The sequence below is a fragment of the Tachypleus tridentatus genome, chromosome 7, assembly GCF_004210375.1.
Source record: "Tachypleus tridentatus isolate NWPU-2018 chromosome 7, ASM421037v1, whole genome shotgun sequence".
NCBI classification, from domain to species: Eukaryota; Metazoa; Arthropoda; class Merostomata; order Xiphosura; family Limulidae; genus Tachypleus; species Tachypleus tridentatus.
The window spans coordinates 77,296,065-77,314,166 of NC_134831.1; the positions used below are offsets into that span (position 1 = coordinate 77,296,065).

The 18,102-nt window shown below is 35.5% G+C and overlaps 1 protein-coding gene and 1 pseudogene across 1 annotated transcript in view; both read left to right on the top strand.

Annotated features, from left to right (window-relative positions):
* LOC143256027 (A-type potassium channel modulatory protein DPP6-like) overlaps nt 1-18,102 on the top strand; it is a 367,278-nt gene that overhangs the window by 51,578 nt on the left and 297,598 nt on the right. The gene's annotated exons all lie outside the window — the stretch shown is intronic.
* LOC143258281 (5S ribosomal RNA) lies at nt 3,027-3,145 on the top strand (annotated as a pseudogene).

Below are 18,102 nucleotides of genomic sequence, written 5' to 3' on the forward strand. Positions count from 1 at the left end.
GAGATATCATGAAGGGAAGGGCTTATTTCTGTACAAGTAACCTCCGTGTTTCTTACTTTAAACCTGTAGTCCTGGATTTAGTGAGCAGACAACGTAGGCAACTACAGGAGGTAGAAATATCAATAAAAGTTTTTTTTTTTAATATTAAAATTCACTTTCTGTTGAACTGACGCTTTACACATTTAGATATGTTTTGCTGATCTATCTCGCTTTACATATTTAGATATGTTTTGCTGATCTATCTCGCTTTACATATTTAGATATGTTTTGCTGATCTATCTCGCTTTACATATTTAGATATGTTTTGCTGATCTATCTCGCTTTACATATTTAGATATGTTTTGCTGATGGACAAAATGCATTCGTAGACATGGACACCACAGATTGACCAATTCAAATATAAAACAAACTTCTGCTAAATTGAAAAAAATAACTAAGCCCTGAAGAAGTATTTCACACCTTGGCAACTAAAAACAGACGATAAAGATTGTACGGAGTTCGAAATGGTATAAAGATAGGCTTACTAAAGTAAGAGTTTGCTGGTAATTGCAAATTTCGTCTTTGTAATGTTGTATACATATATATATATATATATTTACTGTTCGTAATGGTTCAGGAGTTTCGTCAGGAATGGCATTCTAAAGTCTTTACCTACAGCGGCAGAAAACCTAAAGGCAGCATTGAATGTACGTCGTGTGGTTTGATCATATCTTTCGCTGGGCGTAACGTTCATAAGGTAGGATAGCTGTAGGAGTCATACATACAATGTAAACGCCTTGGTTTTAAGCTTGTTAAAAGTTTCAGAAGGAATACACAGATTGTGTTATCTGATGATAGGCTTATTTCATATCTTAAGTGAGTGCTAAATGTGGTATGCTAGTTTTATGTTGGTTTTCTAGATTAGCCATACAGAAAGGAAGATGGTCGTATAAGAAAGCATTGTAAAAAATTAAACAACCACGAAACGTTTCAGATTTTTTTGCGCTCTTTGAAAACGGTACTTTTGGTACACCTGACAGACTTGTCGTCCCAACACAGTTTACCATCTCCCAACTGACCTGCGATTCACTTCAGCCAGACAAACGCACAATGTGAAACTAAGAAAAACTATATAACCTCAGCAGAACTACGAGTTTTCTTACTTTCTGTCGGAGACAGTTGAAGCAAGCACATCACAAAACCTTACACAATAAATAACCATGCAACTGCCGCTACTTGTTTTAATAAAATGTAATCTACTTTCACTAACAAAGAATAATATCATAAACCCGTAATGACGAGAAACCCACATGAAGTAAAAATGTATCTCAGGACGGCTGGTATGGATATTAATAAAATAGAGAACAACGTTTCCTTCTTTTCAGGTTAATAAAGTATTTGCAACTGACTGTTGCTGGACAGTTAAGAACTCTCTTTTTGTTAATTTGAAGATAGCATAAGAAGGTGGAAATGTTGTTTTCTGCTTTATTAGTAAAAGTGTTAATACCCATAACAGGTGCCCTGAGATACAGTATCATAAACCCTTAACGTCCAGTACCCCGTTTGCTTTTGCTGGAAAAATTTTGTTAGAAACGACAAAGAGACGGACATTACTTAAAGAACAGTGTGTCTAATATGCTCAGCCGTAAAGGTAGCGTCAAAAGATGCTTATTCAGGTTTATCTTAAAAATTAAAAGCGTTATTCGTTTACTTTGATTTAGACTTTTATATCAGACGTTAACTGAAATGATGAAGAATTTGATCCCGAAAGCGACGACAGTGAAGTCCTCTGTTAAAATCTGAGATCACGTAGTTTTAAACTGAAATATGTGGAACATCGACATAATTAAATAATTAATTTAAAATATGCTAATTCATCCAGAAATGTCTGAGAGAGAACAACAAAGACCTTCTTTTTCATCTCATATAAAACAAGTCGTTATTATTCACATAAAAATAATTTTATGTACTTTAAAATCGTATTTACATTAATCTGAGCTGCATTTTGGGGGGGCCTGGCATGGCCTAGCGCGTTAAAGCGTGCGCTTTGTAATCTGAGGGTCGCGTGTTCGCGCCCGAGTCGCGCTAAACATTCTCTCCCTCCCAGCCGTGGGGGCGTTATAATGTGACGGCCAATCTCACTATTCGTTGGTAAAAGAGTAGCCCAAGAGTTGGCGGTGGGTGGTGATGACTAGCTGCCTTCCCTCTAGTCTTACACTGCTAAATTAGGGACGGCTAGCACAGATAGCCCTCGAGTAGCTTTGTGCGAAATTCCAAAACCAAACCAATCCATGTTGGGGGTTTTAATTTTTGTTTGGGAATTTTGTGGAAGAGTTTACTTTGTGGACGGTGTTGATGAATACAGTTTTGCACACGCTCTCTAGAGGTAGGTTAATAATGTTCAGGGTAAAGCAAACCATTCGCGTTTTTGATCCTGAGAAAGATTGTTTTGAATTTCGCGAAAAGTTACACGAGAGCTATCTGCGCTAGCCGTCCCTAATTTAGCAGTGCAAGACTAGAGACTAGGCAGTTAGTCATCTTCACCCACCGCGAACTCTTGGACTACTCTTTTACCAACGAATAGTGGAATTAACCGTCCAATTATAACGCCCCCACAGCTGAAAGGACGAGCATGTTTGGTGTATCGGGGATTTTAATTCTGAAGAAAACATAATAAACATGCATATTTTATACATAATGTGCAAACTATGTAAATCATAAAGACAATAGTAATCTTGTTTGTCTGTTCGTCTTTATTATTTGCCTCCCGCTAGTACAGCGGTATGTCTCCGGATTTACAATGCTAAAATCAGAGGTTCAATTCCCCTCGGTGGGCTCAGCAGATAGCCCGATGTGGGTTTATAATAGGCCCGGCATGGCCAGGTGGGTTAAGGCGTGCGACTCGTAATCTGAGGGTCGCGGCGGGTTCGCATCCCCTTCGCACCAAACATGCCTTTTTAGGGTGCTTGTGGTGTAGTGGTTATCACATCCACCTCACACGCAGAAGGTCCCAGGTTCTATCCCTGGCAAGAAGAGGTGTGTTCTCCGTCATCGTTCATATCGCGTTGAAAGCGCGGGTTCTCGTGCGATCCCCGAAGCTAAGTAACGTCGGGCTCGGTTAGTACTTGGGAGGGTGACCAGCTGGGAATACCGGGTGATGATGACATTTTTGCCCCTCAGTGACTCATCGGTATGTCCCGGACTTACAACGCTAAAACCGGGTTTCGATACCCGTGGTGGACAGAGCACAGATAGCCCATTGTGTAGCTGTGTGCTTCATTCAAAAGAACAACAACTTTATTATTTTGTCCACGAAATTACCGTTTGGTTTATTAATATTTCACGTTTTGTTTGTCAAATGGAATGTTTGAATAAAAATCATGCCACGCTGTTAACAGAATAAATATAATGCATTATTTAATTAACGTTTTAGAAGAACCGAACTGAAAATTAATTTAGATTACACGTGGAATATTTCTTCAGTTTATTGCATTATTTTATTATTTTAGTTTTTCACAACATGATTACCTTTTTTTAGTCAAAAATTACGTAAGTGTGGCATGATGTTTGATTCTTCCAGATTACATGTTTTCCCGTTCGTATAAGAATTTTAACTGCAATGGTTAGAGGTTTGGTTTGTTTTGAATTTCGCGCAAAGCTACACGAAGGCTACCTACGCTCGCCGTCCCTAATTTAGCAGTGTAAGACTAGAGGGTAAGGCAGCTATTCATCATCAACCACCGCCAATCCTTGGGCTACTCTTTTACTAACGAATTGTGGGATTGATCGTACATTATAACGCACCCGCGGTTAATTCAAAACAACAACAACTTACTACTATGAAAGTGGGAACTCGATTTCCCACGGTAGATACAGCAGATAGCCCAATGTGGCTGCCCTAAAAATTACAAAGTACTAGGACTATACATGAAGAAAAAATAAAACATTAACGATCATTTTCATATGATGAAACGAAATGTCACGTGCTTTATGAAGCATTAAAACACTGTAATGTGAAATCTAATGATATCACTCTTGGTCGATGAATGAATTCCATATATTGTATAGAGCACTCATGCAACGTAATACACTACATGTAGTTAATGAAACACTAATATAGTAAGTGGAAAATCATTAATACTCCTCTTCGGGTTATTGAGTATTGAGTGAAATTAATATATACTTGATACTAGAAGGAGTTAAACATCCTTGGTGAATATTTAATTGTTTTGAATTTCGCGCAAAGCTACCTGAATGCTGTCTGCGCTGTGAATATTTAGAGCATGACAACTAGTGAAGTGATGTAGAAATATAAATGGAAAAATGAATCACCAACAACAATCACTGAAATTCCAAAAGCAAATTCTTAAGGGCTACAGCGAATTTCTCAGAAATTCTGCTTAATACCACTACAGAACAGTGTAAGATTTCAGTAATATCGAGAAAACCCACTTGTAGAGAAATATATATGTAAAAACGGCTCGTTTCGGTTGAGAAAATATATTACGTGGAGGAGTGAACAACGTTTCGACCTTCTTAGGTCATCGTCAGGTTCATTTTATTATAATAATATAGGTATAAAGGCTTTCCTTTATATTGGTTTATTTTGGGTTTAAGTTGTTGTATAAGTAAGGCTATATTAATATGATAAAATAAATAAAATTATATATTCAAACATCTAACACCGCTTTCTACATTCCGACACTTAGTTACACAACCCCTTCCAAACATGTGGTCAGCTTCCGGTCAGTTACCTCTTTCTTTGTGAACCTGACGATGACCGAAGAAGGTCGAAACGTTGTTCGCTCTTCTATGTAAAATATTTTCTCATCCCAAACGAGCCGTTTTTGCATATAGTGTAAGATTTCTAGAGACCCTGCTTAATGTATTACAGGCCAGCATAGGTCTCTAGAGGCCCTGCTTTCTTGCGTTTTGATGATAAACTTAATTAAAATTATTAGTACATATGTTGATGACATGTGCGACAGTTTTTGTATATCAATCTTAGAATACAGTTGAATTATTCAATGACTTGCGTTGAAATTCCTGTCTGGATATTCAGTGTTAAACAATGTGAAACAAGGATTCTCTAAAGTCGTGTTAATATTCTACTCAGTTATTCAGGGTTAAACAAGGATCTCTAAAGTCGTGTTAATATTCATATTCAGATATTTAGTGTTAAACAGTCTGAAACAAAGATTCTCTAAAGCCGTGTTAATATTAATACTCAGTTATTCAGTGTTAAAAAGTGTGAAATAAGGATTCTCTGAAGCTGTGTTACTATTCATACTCAATTATTCTGTGTTAAACAAGGATTCTCTAAAGCCGTGTTAATATTCATATTCAGATATTTCAGTGTTAAACAAGGATTATTTAAAGCTGTGTTAATATTCCTACTCAGTTATTCGGTGTTAAACAGTGTGAAAGAAGGATTATCTAAAGCCATGTTAATATTCATTCTCAGATATTCCGTGTTAAACAACTTAATGCCATCTTGAATATTCGAAAAATAAACGCACGCTTCCGTCAAATAACACAAAGAAATATGTTGCAAAGAACACTGTTCAAACACTGCTGAGCCACAACGCCAAAGCTACTGTGTTAGAGTATAAGTTTGATTTTTAATAGCAATGGTTATTCATCCATGTTTTAAGTTGTTTGAAAAAATAATGAGGGAATTTTAGTTGAGATCCCCAGGGAATTTAACAAAATGATAATACTTTTTTATAAGAATAGTATAGTTTTACAACCATATAAAATACGGTTTTCTAAAAAAGGATAAATTTGATGTTGAAATCACTTTCGACAAGCTAAATCATACTTTCAAATACCTCGTATCAAAAGGTACCAGAAGTTCCGGGAAAATTTGTCATTATTAAGGTTGTTTAAAAAAAAATCTCTTGAAAACAAAGAATTATCCAGATAAATGAAGAAAGGAATAGTTCGTTTAGTTCAAAAGATAAATGAAGTTGTCTTTCTTTTTTGTCTTCCTGAATTAAAACGTTTAAATCTGGAGTTCGATTCTTCGTATTGGACAGAACGCTGACATCAAGTTGTCAGTTTCGCACTAAACGCAACAAACGCTTTTATACTATGACTCAACTAAAGTTTTTTCCAGTTATTGTCAACTAAATAAACACAAACACACGTTATGTTGCATACAAATTATTGGCTTTTAAAATATCAAATAAGATAATATTCACATTTTTCGTTATCTTATGGTTACTGCTAATAACACAAATAAAACTGGGTGAAAATTTATCTCCTTTAGTTTTCTTGATGGGTCTGTAGTAAATACACACACATAAAAAGTACAGATAGCCCAGTTTGTAGCTTTGGCTCTATACAAGTTTTTATCGCTTTGATAATCACTTCTCATATAACACGTTTTTTGTTTTTGAATTTGATGGTTTGGTAAGCCAGACAGTAAAATTTGTACTATAATTATTCTTTTTATATATTACATGGCTTTATTTTTATGGACAAAACTTAAAGTTCAGTAAGCAGGAGAGCCCATTCTCAGTGAATTGTGCTTTACTATATATAGAAAGAGATAATTTTTAAAATAGTATTCGTTCTATCTACAGTAAGAGACTGTTTTCCTACTTGATTGTAAACTGGTTATGCTGATGATATTAGTATTATTATTACTGCACAGAGTAACACTATAAATTAGCACACTGAATTTTAATTGGAGCATTTTCGGTATTAAATTAACGGGAATTTCTTTGATAATTACTTGAGCTTGTAATAAAACATTTGGACTAATTTAAAGAAAACACTAAAGCTGCTCTTGCTAAATGGAACTGACGACATCCTTACATTTCTAATCTTTCTAGAGCTCTAGCGTATATTACTCCTTTGTATAAACTAAACGTTTCAGATTTTCCTAATTAGCTTCTTTAATCTTTTCAGATGATAAATTTGTTTGGAGTAAAAGGTATTCGATCAAGGTTAGTTATATTTCTTTGCATGTAACATTAACTTAGTTTCAATTAATTAATTTTAAGATCATAATTTTCTGAGTAGTTTACCCTCAAAGGGAATTCAAAGGTCAAAAGTATCCATTATCAGGCTCAACGAATGTTTAAGCTCTTTAGCCAAGCATGACTTATTAATCTAAAGAGGAAAGACAGTTGTTCTCTGTTCTTTCACTTACAGATTCGAGTTATTTGATCTTATTTTCTTTGTCCCTCGCTGGTCAACGAATTTACAAACACACACACATAATTATTTTCCTTAGTTAAATAATAGCGGTTGTTAAACGTTTCTTTATCCTTGATTTTTAATGAACGACTTCTTCAGAAATCCAGCTCCAGTCGCCATGATTTTGCACTCGTATACATAATAATTAGTTTCCTTTGTTATCCGAGGGTCGTGGGTTCGAATCCCCGTCACACCAAACATGCTCGCCCTTTTAGCCGTGAGGGCCAATCCCACTATTCGTTCATAAAAGAGTAGCTCATTAGTTGACGATGTGTGGAGATGACTAGCTGCTTTCCCTCTAGTCTCACACTACTAAATTAGGATTGTCTAGCACAGATAACCCTCGAGTAGGTTTGCGCGAAATTCCAAACAAACCAATCTGATGATAATCTCTGCTAAATATTTATTAGTCTTGGTACTTTTCGTTCTATGTCGTTATATCGGTCGGTTTCTGTCTTGTACCTTCCCATTTGTACTACCAACTCACAGATCTGAATTTGTAATTACTCTATTTTTTATTTTCATTTATTTAGTTATTTAAATTTTGTGTTTGCTAAGTTTTCTCTAATTCTATTTATTAGTTTTTAGCTCTCACTTCTATTACCTTTACAACTTACGTAAACTTCGTTGCTCTGTGTATATTTTTAGCACCTTTTATGTGTGTCTAAATCTTTTTTTGTTTATAACTTTGATGTGCCTCTCTGATTGTTGTTCTATCTTCGTCAGTCTTCTACACGAATATTTAAATATCTAATGTTCGTTGTACGTTTGCTTTGTTTGTTTGTTTGTTTTAAAATTTCGCACAAAGCTACTCAAGGGCTATCTGTGCTAGCCGTCCCTAATTTAGCAGTGTAAGACTAGAGGGAAGGCAGCTAGTCATCACCACCCACCGCCAACTCTTGGGCTACTCTTTTACCAACGAATAGTGGGATTGACCGTCATATTATAACGCCCCCACGGCTGAAAGGGCGAGCATGTTTGGCGCGACGCGGATGCGAACCCGCGACCCTTAGATTACGAGTCGTACGCCTTAACACGCTTGGCCATGCCGGGCCCCGTTTGGTTTGAATTTCAAGCTAAGCTACACGAAAGCTATCTGCACTAGCCGTCCTTAATTTAGCAGTGTACGACTAGAAGTAAGCCAAATAGTCATCATTACCCACCGCCAACTCTTGGGTTACTCTTTTACCAACGAATAGTGGGATTAAGCGACACATTATAACGCCCCAACGGCTGAAAAGACGAGCATTTGGTATGATGGGGACTAGAACCTGCAACTCTCAGATTCCGAGTAGAGCACCCTAACCACTTGGCCATGCAGGGCTTTCGTTTCGTACGTGTTCGTCTCTACTTATTTCCCTCTAGAAAGTTTCCCATAGATTAATATTTTTTATTTGTGTTCTGTCTGTTTACTGTGTTCCACCTCACCGAGAGAGTAAACATTTTCTTACAGTTATGTGAAGCTACTTTTGCTGTCGTGTCACCATTCTTACTTGGTATTGTGGCATTTATTGGTCAGCAGATTTAGGATCGGTTAAAATTTCTGATATGCCGACCTTCTATTTCTCCGTTGGGAATTACTGTCAGTTGGGTGTGAAGATTTGCTGTTGGTTGGTTAGGTGCTTGGCTAGGCAAGCGTCCCAATCGTTTCTCAAGCAAAGAACTCAATCGACTGTGTTACCGGACTGTGATCGATAGTTAAGAAAAGTCTGGAAGAAATAGAGTATTGTTTCAAGAGAGTGATATAAGAAAACAATGGTGGCACGTAACTATATGTTGACGGATAGACGTGTGCGCACGAGATGACAGGTGAAGCCAATCGGCTTTGTAGTTTTACTATTTTGACAATGTCTACATTTGACATATTTCAGTCAAGTTTTTTTTTTAAGTACGCAAAATATATTTAGTGTTTTGTTACTTCTCTAATACAACGAGCGTTTCACGTTAATCTAGATGTTTCAATGTTTCTCACCTACGCGTTTTGTCCTTTGTGTGTATTTTTGACAAAATAATTTTGTTCAAGGAGTGTGGTTAAATTCCTTTCAATTTAGTTACCTAATGGTCTGGATCGTTCACCTTAAATTACAATGAGATTTCTTGTGGGAAAGATGCTTTATTATAGGAAATACTGTGTAACGAAGGTCAATGATGTTTTCCACTAGCAGCATAGGCGATGCTTCGAGGTCGTATCTTACCTTATTTTTTTGTTTGAATGATCAACAGTGACGTGAAAATCGCATGGACATTGAGAAGAATGACATTATAGAATCTTATATATAATGTTTTTGTCTTAGTGTGAAACAACAAACTAACAAACGAGGAAGTTTGTAGTTTCAAATGCTGCATCTAATCAGTCGTTTGATTTTGTTGTTTTTAATAAACATTAATATTCAGTGTGTTAGTAGATCGTACCAGATATCAGTTTAATTCCTTCGTAAATTTTCTGGCAATTTTCAAGCTGTTGTAATACTGTTCTTTACTGTAGGGTTATTAGAGCCCATGAGAATATCACTTATTACAGGGACACAGAAAATAATAAAATATTTTAGTATGTCGGGCTAACAATGTATTTTTAGTTGCATTGCCTCGCTAGAACAACTGGATTAGTATATATATTAGTTCTCTGAAAACTAATAATTTCTTATCAATGAGACTGTTTTGTCTATCTTTATTTCGAAAGGTTCGCCGGTCTTACGAGGGCTAATTTTTTTGCAAAGAAAGATAATGATAACTCACCCCTTTCAAATTTTGGGCGTCTCGTCAGCTCACGAGAGCTATCAGTTAAGAGATCAGCCTTTATTCAACATAACTTAAACATTGATTTACTAAAACCTGCTGTTTCAACGTGTATTAATTTAAATCTCCCAAAACAATTGTGTGTGAGCAAGCTGTAACGTTTAAGTATTAGTTTGTTTAATAGCGAGCTATATAGAACTAGATAAGTTCTAATCTACAGTTAGTAATTGTTCTATAAAGATGTTTCTATTAAAATATCGTCATAGCTAATGATAACAGTTTAGAGCTTTTATCCAATAAAGGTACCACATATCTCGATAATGTACAAAACATAACCAGAATTGCACAAAAGTTCTTAATAAATATCTGAAAGATAAATGAAATAGGAGTGTGTTTGTGTGTTTTCTTAGAGCAAAGCCACATCAGGCTATCTGCTAAGCCCACCGGGGGGAATCGAACCCCTGATTTTTGCTTTGTAAATCCGGAGACTTACGCTGTACTAGCAGGGGGCATGAAATAGGAAAATCCTACAGTTCAGGACATAATTTATAAATGTGAAAGATATTTAAGGAAAACTACTGTTAATAAGATTTTAGAAATACATATATTCTCAAATGTATATTGCCAAATTCCTGCCTGTTCTCTAAATTTGTAGAATATTCTCGAGTGTAAGAATCAACAATATATGTTTTACATTGTTGCCAACTGAGATTCTCGCCTAAAGTTTGTAAATTTACGTGAGGAGAGTCGGTTTTCAGAATATTGTTGGTTAGCTAGAGTTAATTCACTGTAAACCTCGGAAGCTATAATTGCGATAAACGCTTATTAATCAGAAAACTACAGATATTTGACCAGGAACTTTTGTAGATTTCGAACATTAAAAACAGTTTTAAATTCAGAGAATTATGTTCGGGTATTACTATTTCTAAGAGGGTATTGGATATCTTTCTCGGTAAAATATTAGCTTGTAAACCACGTGTGGCTAGCCAAGAATAGAGCGAGCCAGCTTCCTGTCAAGTGAATTGAACCTGTGTATCAACGTAGAATTAATTCACTCATCGTAAACTGTTTGTTTGTTTGTTTTGAATTTCGTGCAAAGCTACACGGGGGCTGTGTCACTAGACGTCTCCCTATTTAGTTTGTTTTCTTGCGATTTCGAGCAAAGATACTTGAGGGTTATCTGCGCTAGCCGTCCCTAATTTAGCAGTGTAAGACTAGAGGGAAGGCAGCTAGTCAGCACCACTCACCGCCAACTCTTGGGCTACTCTTTTACCAATGAATAATGGGATTGACCGTCATATTATAACGCCCCCACGCTTAAAGGGTGAGCATGTTTGGTGCAACGGTGATTTCAACCAGCGACCCTAATATTATGAGTCGAACTCTTTAACCCACATGACCATGCCGTGTCCCCAATTTAGTAGTCAAAGACAAGAGGAAAGGCAGCTGGTCATCACCACTTACCGCCAATTCTTGGGCTACTCTTTTATCAACAAATAGTGGGACTAACCGAAACATTTAACGCCATCACTGCTGAAAGGGCGGAACATGTATAGTGTGACGGGGATTCGAACTCGGGGCTCCCAGTCTGCAAGTCGAGTATCCTAATCACCTGGCCATGAGGGCGTTATTATGTGACACTCTATCCCACTATGGTGGTGGGTGGTGATGATTAGCTGCCTTCCCTTTAGTCTTACATTGCTATATTAGGTACGACTAGCGTAGATAGCCCTTGTGTAGCTTTGCGCGAAATTCTAAATACAATCCAACCATACCTTGATCATTTATATGGAAGGAACAGATGTGCTTTCGATAACTTGTTTACACACTAGGAGCGTGTTCTGTATCTTCTCTCCATTGAATCACCTCGATTAATTGGATTAGAAAAGTAATAATTTATTGAAGCATTTATATATATACATATATATTCTTATTTCTATACCTCGTGGAAAGAAAACGTTTTGTTTAATTTTCTACACCTTTCTAATTCTCTTACTGAACGGTAGTAACAACCGGAAGAAATTTATCTTTGATGTCAAACGAATGCAAGTTACACAGTTGGGGTCAAGAGAAATGATTGTCACTGGTTAATCGCCGTTATCTTGGAGTATTATATAGACATTTGCTTCCACTGGTGTCCCTCCTCTCGAGAGGATGAGATGAAAAACAAACATCAATGTAATTAAGTAGCTTGTGTTACGTTTTACTTTTGTATCTTTTTTTTTTGGTTGTGTGAGGCTCACTTCTATAAATTACACGAAAGTTTTGTAGTAGATTTAGTTTTTGTGTACTAATAACTGGTGGATGTTTTAGTAATGTAAGGATAACACTATGTGTTCTGTAAGTAATTACTTACTTAAAGTTTCTTCAGTTTCATAATTTGTACCGCTTAGTTTTTAAATAATTGTTTTATGATACAGTAGACAGCTAGTCTCCTCACTTTCAGATTATTTGAAACCGATGTAACTATAGGTGACTTAATGTTTGTTTGTCTGTTTTTTATTTTGAATTTCGCGCAAAGCTGTATGAGGGCTATCTGCGCTAGCCGTCCCTAATTTAGCAGTTTAAAACTAGAGGAAAAGCAGCTAATCATCACCATCCACCACCAACTCTTGGGCTACTTTTTACCAACGAATAGAGGGATTGACCGTCACATTATAATGCCCCCACGGCTGAAAGGACAACCATGTTTAGTTTGACTGGGATTCGAACCTGCAACCCTCGGATTACGAGTCGAGCGCCTTAACCACCTGGCCATGCCGGGCCTATTGGTTTATTATTTATTTGTATACCAGATCTCCTATACTGCGCGAATCTTGTCTGATAATACAAGGATAACAATTGAAATATATTGTTAATAGGGAATACTACACAGTTTATTGTAGGTGTTATAACTTAGTTTTTTAAAACTAAGTGATTTACTACATTATTTATTTTTCAATTTGCTATATAGAATTTGTCTCATAATTTATTAGTTTCTCTTTGGTTCTAATCTATATAGCTGAATTAGTTGTGATTAGATATAATTACGTATAGTTCTCACATATTTTATTTGTTTAGAATTAAGCACAAAGCTACGTAATGGACTATCTGTGCTCTGCTCAACATGGGTATCGAAACCCGGTTTTTAGCGGTGTGAATCCATAGACATACCGCTGTGCCATTGGGGGGCTATAAACTGTGTAACACTTTGAAGTTTCTGTTGTGTGTTGAAGGGTGAATAGTGGGCTGTTTGCTTTATACTGTTTTCATGGATTCAGTCCCGAACTTTAGAGTTAAAAGTGTTTAAGCCACCGGAGGTTCTGTTGTTTCTATTAAACACAAAGATAATGCTCGCTTCTTAGTTCTTAAACACTTACTGAGGATTATAAATGGAGAATGTTTTGTTAGTACAGATACGAAATGTTAGGCTAGCGTCCAGCGATATTTTTTTTCATTTATTTTTGATATTGGATATTGATGTTTTTGGTATTAATATCGATTTTCCACCCTAAAGAAACTTCCGAGAAATTCTGAAACAAAAAACGAAGGCACAGAACCATAGTTAATAATAGACAAAAGTATATTTCGAGTTATGTGTATGACTTTCATGAAAGAACAAAGCATTGATAAAAATTGAGAAACTTGTCGAACTGTCTATTCATCCATAACTTATACTGGACAGTGATTCATCTTTCCAGTATAACAACAATGAATTATTTCAGATAATATATATATCGGGAGAAAAGGAGAAATGAAATATAAACCCTAGTTTCTTGTCTGAAATTTAGACCACAGCTAGAAACTGGGTTTCGATATCCGTGGTTGACAGAACATTGTGCAGTTTTGTGCTTAATACAAACAAACAAACAAACAAACAACGTGTGATTATATTAGTCTTAAGTTAATGAATGAAAACGAACACAGTATACGTTGTTGACTTCAGAGTGTATTCTTCACTGTAGATTCAAATTGATAATGTTTAAAATTAATAGTACAATTTGTAATAGGAAACCAAGATGATGGCAGGGTGTGGTCTCGTGGCTGGTGCTGCCATCAAATCACGCTGCGTACTCTGAAGCTGAGGGTGCGTTATAAGAGTTACGGTCCACTCACAATATTTGATTAGAGTGGACAAACTACAGATTTTGTAATAAGATTTGTTTGTTTTAAGCTCGGTTAAAAAGTGTGGATGATTAGCACGTATAGGCTTGTGTAGCGTTGTGCTAATATCTGGAACAGATAAATAATAAATGCTACGAGTGGAATATTTTCATTACTGATATAGTCATATCACGAAGGAAGAATCGTTATATTTTAAGATTAGAATATAAGTCCCAATAAAGCACCACATATTTTACAATAAGGTTTGTTTATTTGTGTTAAGGTCAAGGCTAGATAATGGGCTACCTGTTTTATGCCCCCATTGGGGTTTAACCAGAATTTGTAGAGTTATAAGTCCAGTCATACAATGGAGCTACTGGGTCGGTTTATAAGCTATATAAATAATGTGCTTGTACTTGTCTGTTCAGAACTCTTTTTGCACATTTCTCAACCAAACTCTACAAATCTCATAATGTTAGAAAGATCTCTGTCCGAGAAGTCCAGATTGCATATTGGTTTTTTCAATCAGAATCATCTTATCTGTTGTTTGCTTAGCCAAACTTTTCAATACAATTATCATGGTACACGATATCACAATACAGATATCATCACGTGGCGATTGACTTCTATTTCAACTTTAGTTTTTTTATTAGCAAAGTATTTCACACAAACAACACCTAACCCGCTTGTAATCTCCTAAAAAGATGAACAATACACTAAATACAAATTCTTTGGGTTTTATCTACCTATTTAGGTCTAAAATACGCATGCGCAGTTCGTTCAAAACCATATGCTTATCACTTTGTGAATATGCATTCAGACCTTTCTGCGTCTGAATTATCTGTGTTTATCAGTGTAAAACAGTCTGTAAGAAAGCACATCTTAAATGGTGTACGGAAAAGCGATAGAATAAGGAAAATTCAAGCTAAGGGAAAGAAAACTACTGCAAGTGTTTTGTTTTTTTGGTTTTGAATTTCACGCAAAGCTACACGAGGGATATCTGCACTAGCCGTCCGAAATGTAGTAGTGTAAGACTAGAGGGAAGTCAATTAGTCATCACTACCACCCGCTAACTCTTGGGCTACTCTTTTACCAACCAATAATGAAATTGACCATCCTATTATAACACTCCCACGGCTGAAAGTGCGAGGTGTGTAGGGATTCGAACCCTTGACCCTCAGATTACGAGTCGAACGCCCTAATCACGTGGCCCTACTGAACTCTACAAATGATTTGCGGGGTCGCCGGTAGTAATTACATTAAAACGTTTTTGAGGATTTTGTATGGTCAAGAATGAACATACGCCATGTGCCTGAGAACGGTTTAATTATGTTGCTTTTATAAGTTGTAAACCACAAATAAACCTCCAGGTATTACAAAAATATCAATGTGATAACAAAACGGGAAATGTCTACAGTTTAAAGTATTCAATTAATATAGATATGAAAGACTGCTTCGAGTTTGAAAGATCGTTTTAATTAAAGCTTTAATTCATTTTATGTTCAAATCCACTCGAAAAGAACGAAATTAAACATAAAACTCGCGAGCTCTAATAATACTTTGGTGTATGTGACTCTTTAAGTAAGGTTAAGTATTGTAAGGCAAGCACTGTGAAAGTGTAGTCTCTGATGATGTTATATTTATGCTATGCATATAGCGACTGAAATTGAATGCGTAGTTTCTTTATATTCGTAGATTCCATAATTTTGCCTTGTTATAATACCTGACATACGATTTTATTCCCATATGGTTCTTAAGAGGTATGCTACAATAATTTTGTAAATTCAAATATATTATACCAAATGGGAGGTTAACCGGTTGTTTGTAAATTTTTTATGGCATGGTTTCATGGTTTAGGTGTTCGACTTGCAGTTTGAGGGTGACAGGTTCCAATCCGTGACGTTCCATCTCACTATTCGTTGGTAACAGAGTAGCTCAATAATTAACAGTCGGTGGTATTAACTGGCTGTTTTTATTCTAGGAACGACTAGTGCACATAATATTTGAGTAGCTTTGCGCGAAATTCAACAAACTAGCATACCCTTCCTACAGTTAAAGAAAACGGGCTCATCGGGAGATACCTTTTCAGGTACATAGAAAAATATTTTTTGGAAAATTTCTGAGCCACACCCATCTCCTTTTAACATTCTATAACAGCAAAAAAAAAAAAAAAAACTACAGTCAGTACAGAATTGTAGTGGAAAAAATCCAAAATATAAATACACCCAAGTCTTTTCATAGCTTACGAAGAAGCAATAAGAACAACACACGTAGGAAATGCCATCAAAACAATTACTGGTACTATTTGTTTTTAACGCAATAGCTTAGTTTGCTCCAAAGTCTTCATCTCGTTACAAACAGACAAAGTGAGAGAAAGATATGTGCCGAATTATGACGTGATCATTTAATTTTTCATTAAAATATGCAGGTGTCGCTGTAAATAAATATGTCTAATTATTTTAAAAAGAGCCTTATCTACCTTTTTCTCACCAACGTGCACTTTCATTGTTAAGTATTATAACTTATTTCGAACGAGTCTCCGATTTATTATGTTACGTATATTAACGCATTACCATTTCAAATAATCGGAAATTTGAATTTAAAAGTCAATCATTTAAATGCTAATATATACCAAATTTTTAACACAATTGTGGTTATTACTGATATATAAACCATCTTGTTGGCAAATACTATAACTTTGATACACACAATTTTCTTTTTTTAACACAATTATGGTTATTACTGATAGTTATTACAATGATGATTTATATATAAAAGTTTTACAAACTATACTGAGTCTTATATCTGGTCTAGAACTGAATATTTTATCGGTGATCTAGGTCTACGACAAGCAAATTAATTCTGAGTTGATACTGTCAGACCGTTTAAGCTAGCTAGCTTGGTTCGCCTTGTACCGGCTACAAGCTGACTTTTTCTGATGATGAAGATATTTAATGTTCTCGTAGAAATACTAACGTCCGAAGTTAATTCACTGAAGTTTAACAGTTTGTAATTTTCGAAAACTATAAATGTTTCTGCTCCAATTCTCTAGTTATTCGATGAATATATAATTATAGCTTTCTAGGCCAATATTACATTGACTATAGCTGTCCAATAACATTCTTCTACTTAGCTGCTTTTATATGAATCATGCGAGTTTCTCGGTGTTTTAACAGTGTTTTAGCGCGTTTTTGTAAAACAGATATTTTTGGTTCGTCTCTCAAGTATCTTCTACAAATTTCGAGAACAAACAGGATTTGTGCAATACACAGCCAAGAATATACGTCACATGCAAAAAAGAAAACTGCACTGAAACAAGAGTAAGTATTAAGGTAAACGTTTAACGGTAAATCAGTTACACCATGTTTTCAGTAATTGAAATAGAAAATTCTAAAATACTGCTGATGTAAGTTTTAAATATTATTATAGCCTCTTTAATTCTAAGTTTTAGTTCAGTTGCGCGGAACATTTTTAAAAACTAGCAGTTAACAATCGGAAAACGTCCTAGAAAACAAACACACACAAAAAAAATATAATTCAATACTGTCATTTGTTTAAAATTGAGAAAAAAAGGGGTGGTGGAAGAGCTAACAGTCACACAAAATACCGACACCCAGCTGTTAGGGTAACAAGTCTATGTGGTGAATGTCAACGAAGTTGTCAGGAGGTACAAATGTTTTTGGAATATTGTTTTGTGCCAGTTTTAATTTCTTTGTACAATGCAATTACTGCTTTTCTCTGATAGTGATATTGTAATATGGCACTTGAAACAGATTTGAATTTTAGTTTTGTTAATGCTTTTATCCATTAAAAACGTATAAAACTTAAATTCGAATTATCATGGAAGAGTGGAAGTGCCTGTTTTTAATATAATTCATTACAATGGTAGATGCTCTGGATTACAACTATGCTAAAGTAATTAGTAATTGTTTGAGATAAATTCAACGACGTGACAGCGTTTTCGAGATGCAATTTTACTCTTGGCTATCTTCCAAATAGTCTCTTAACTTTTATATCAATTTGTTTCTTGTAGGTCAGGCAACAAATTCTCAGCATGGACGAGAAAGTACTAAGCCTAATAAAGAATAATTAATATAT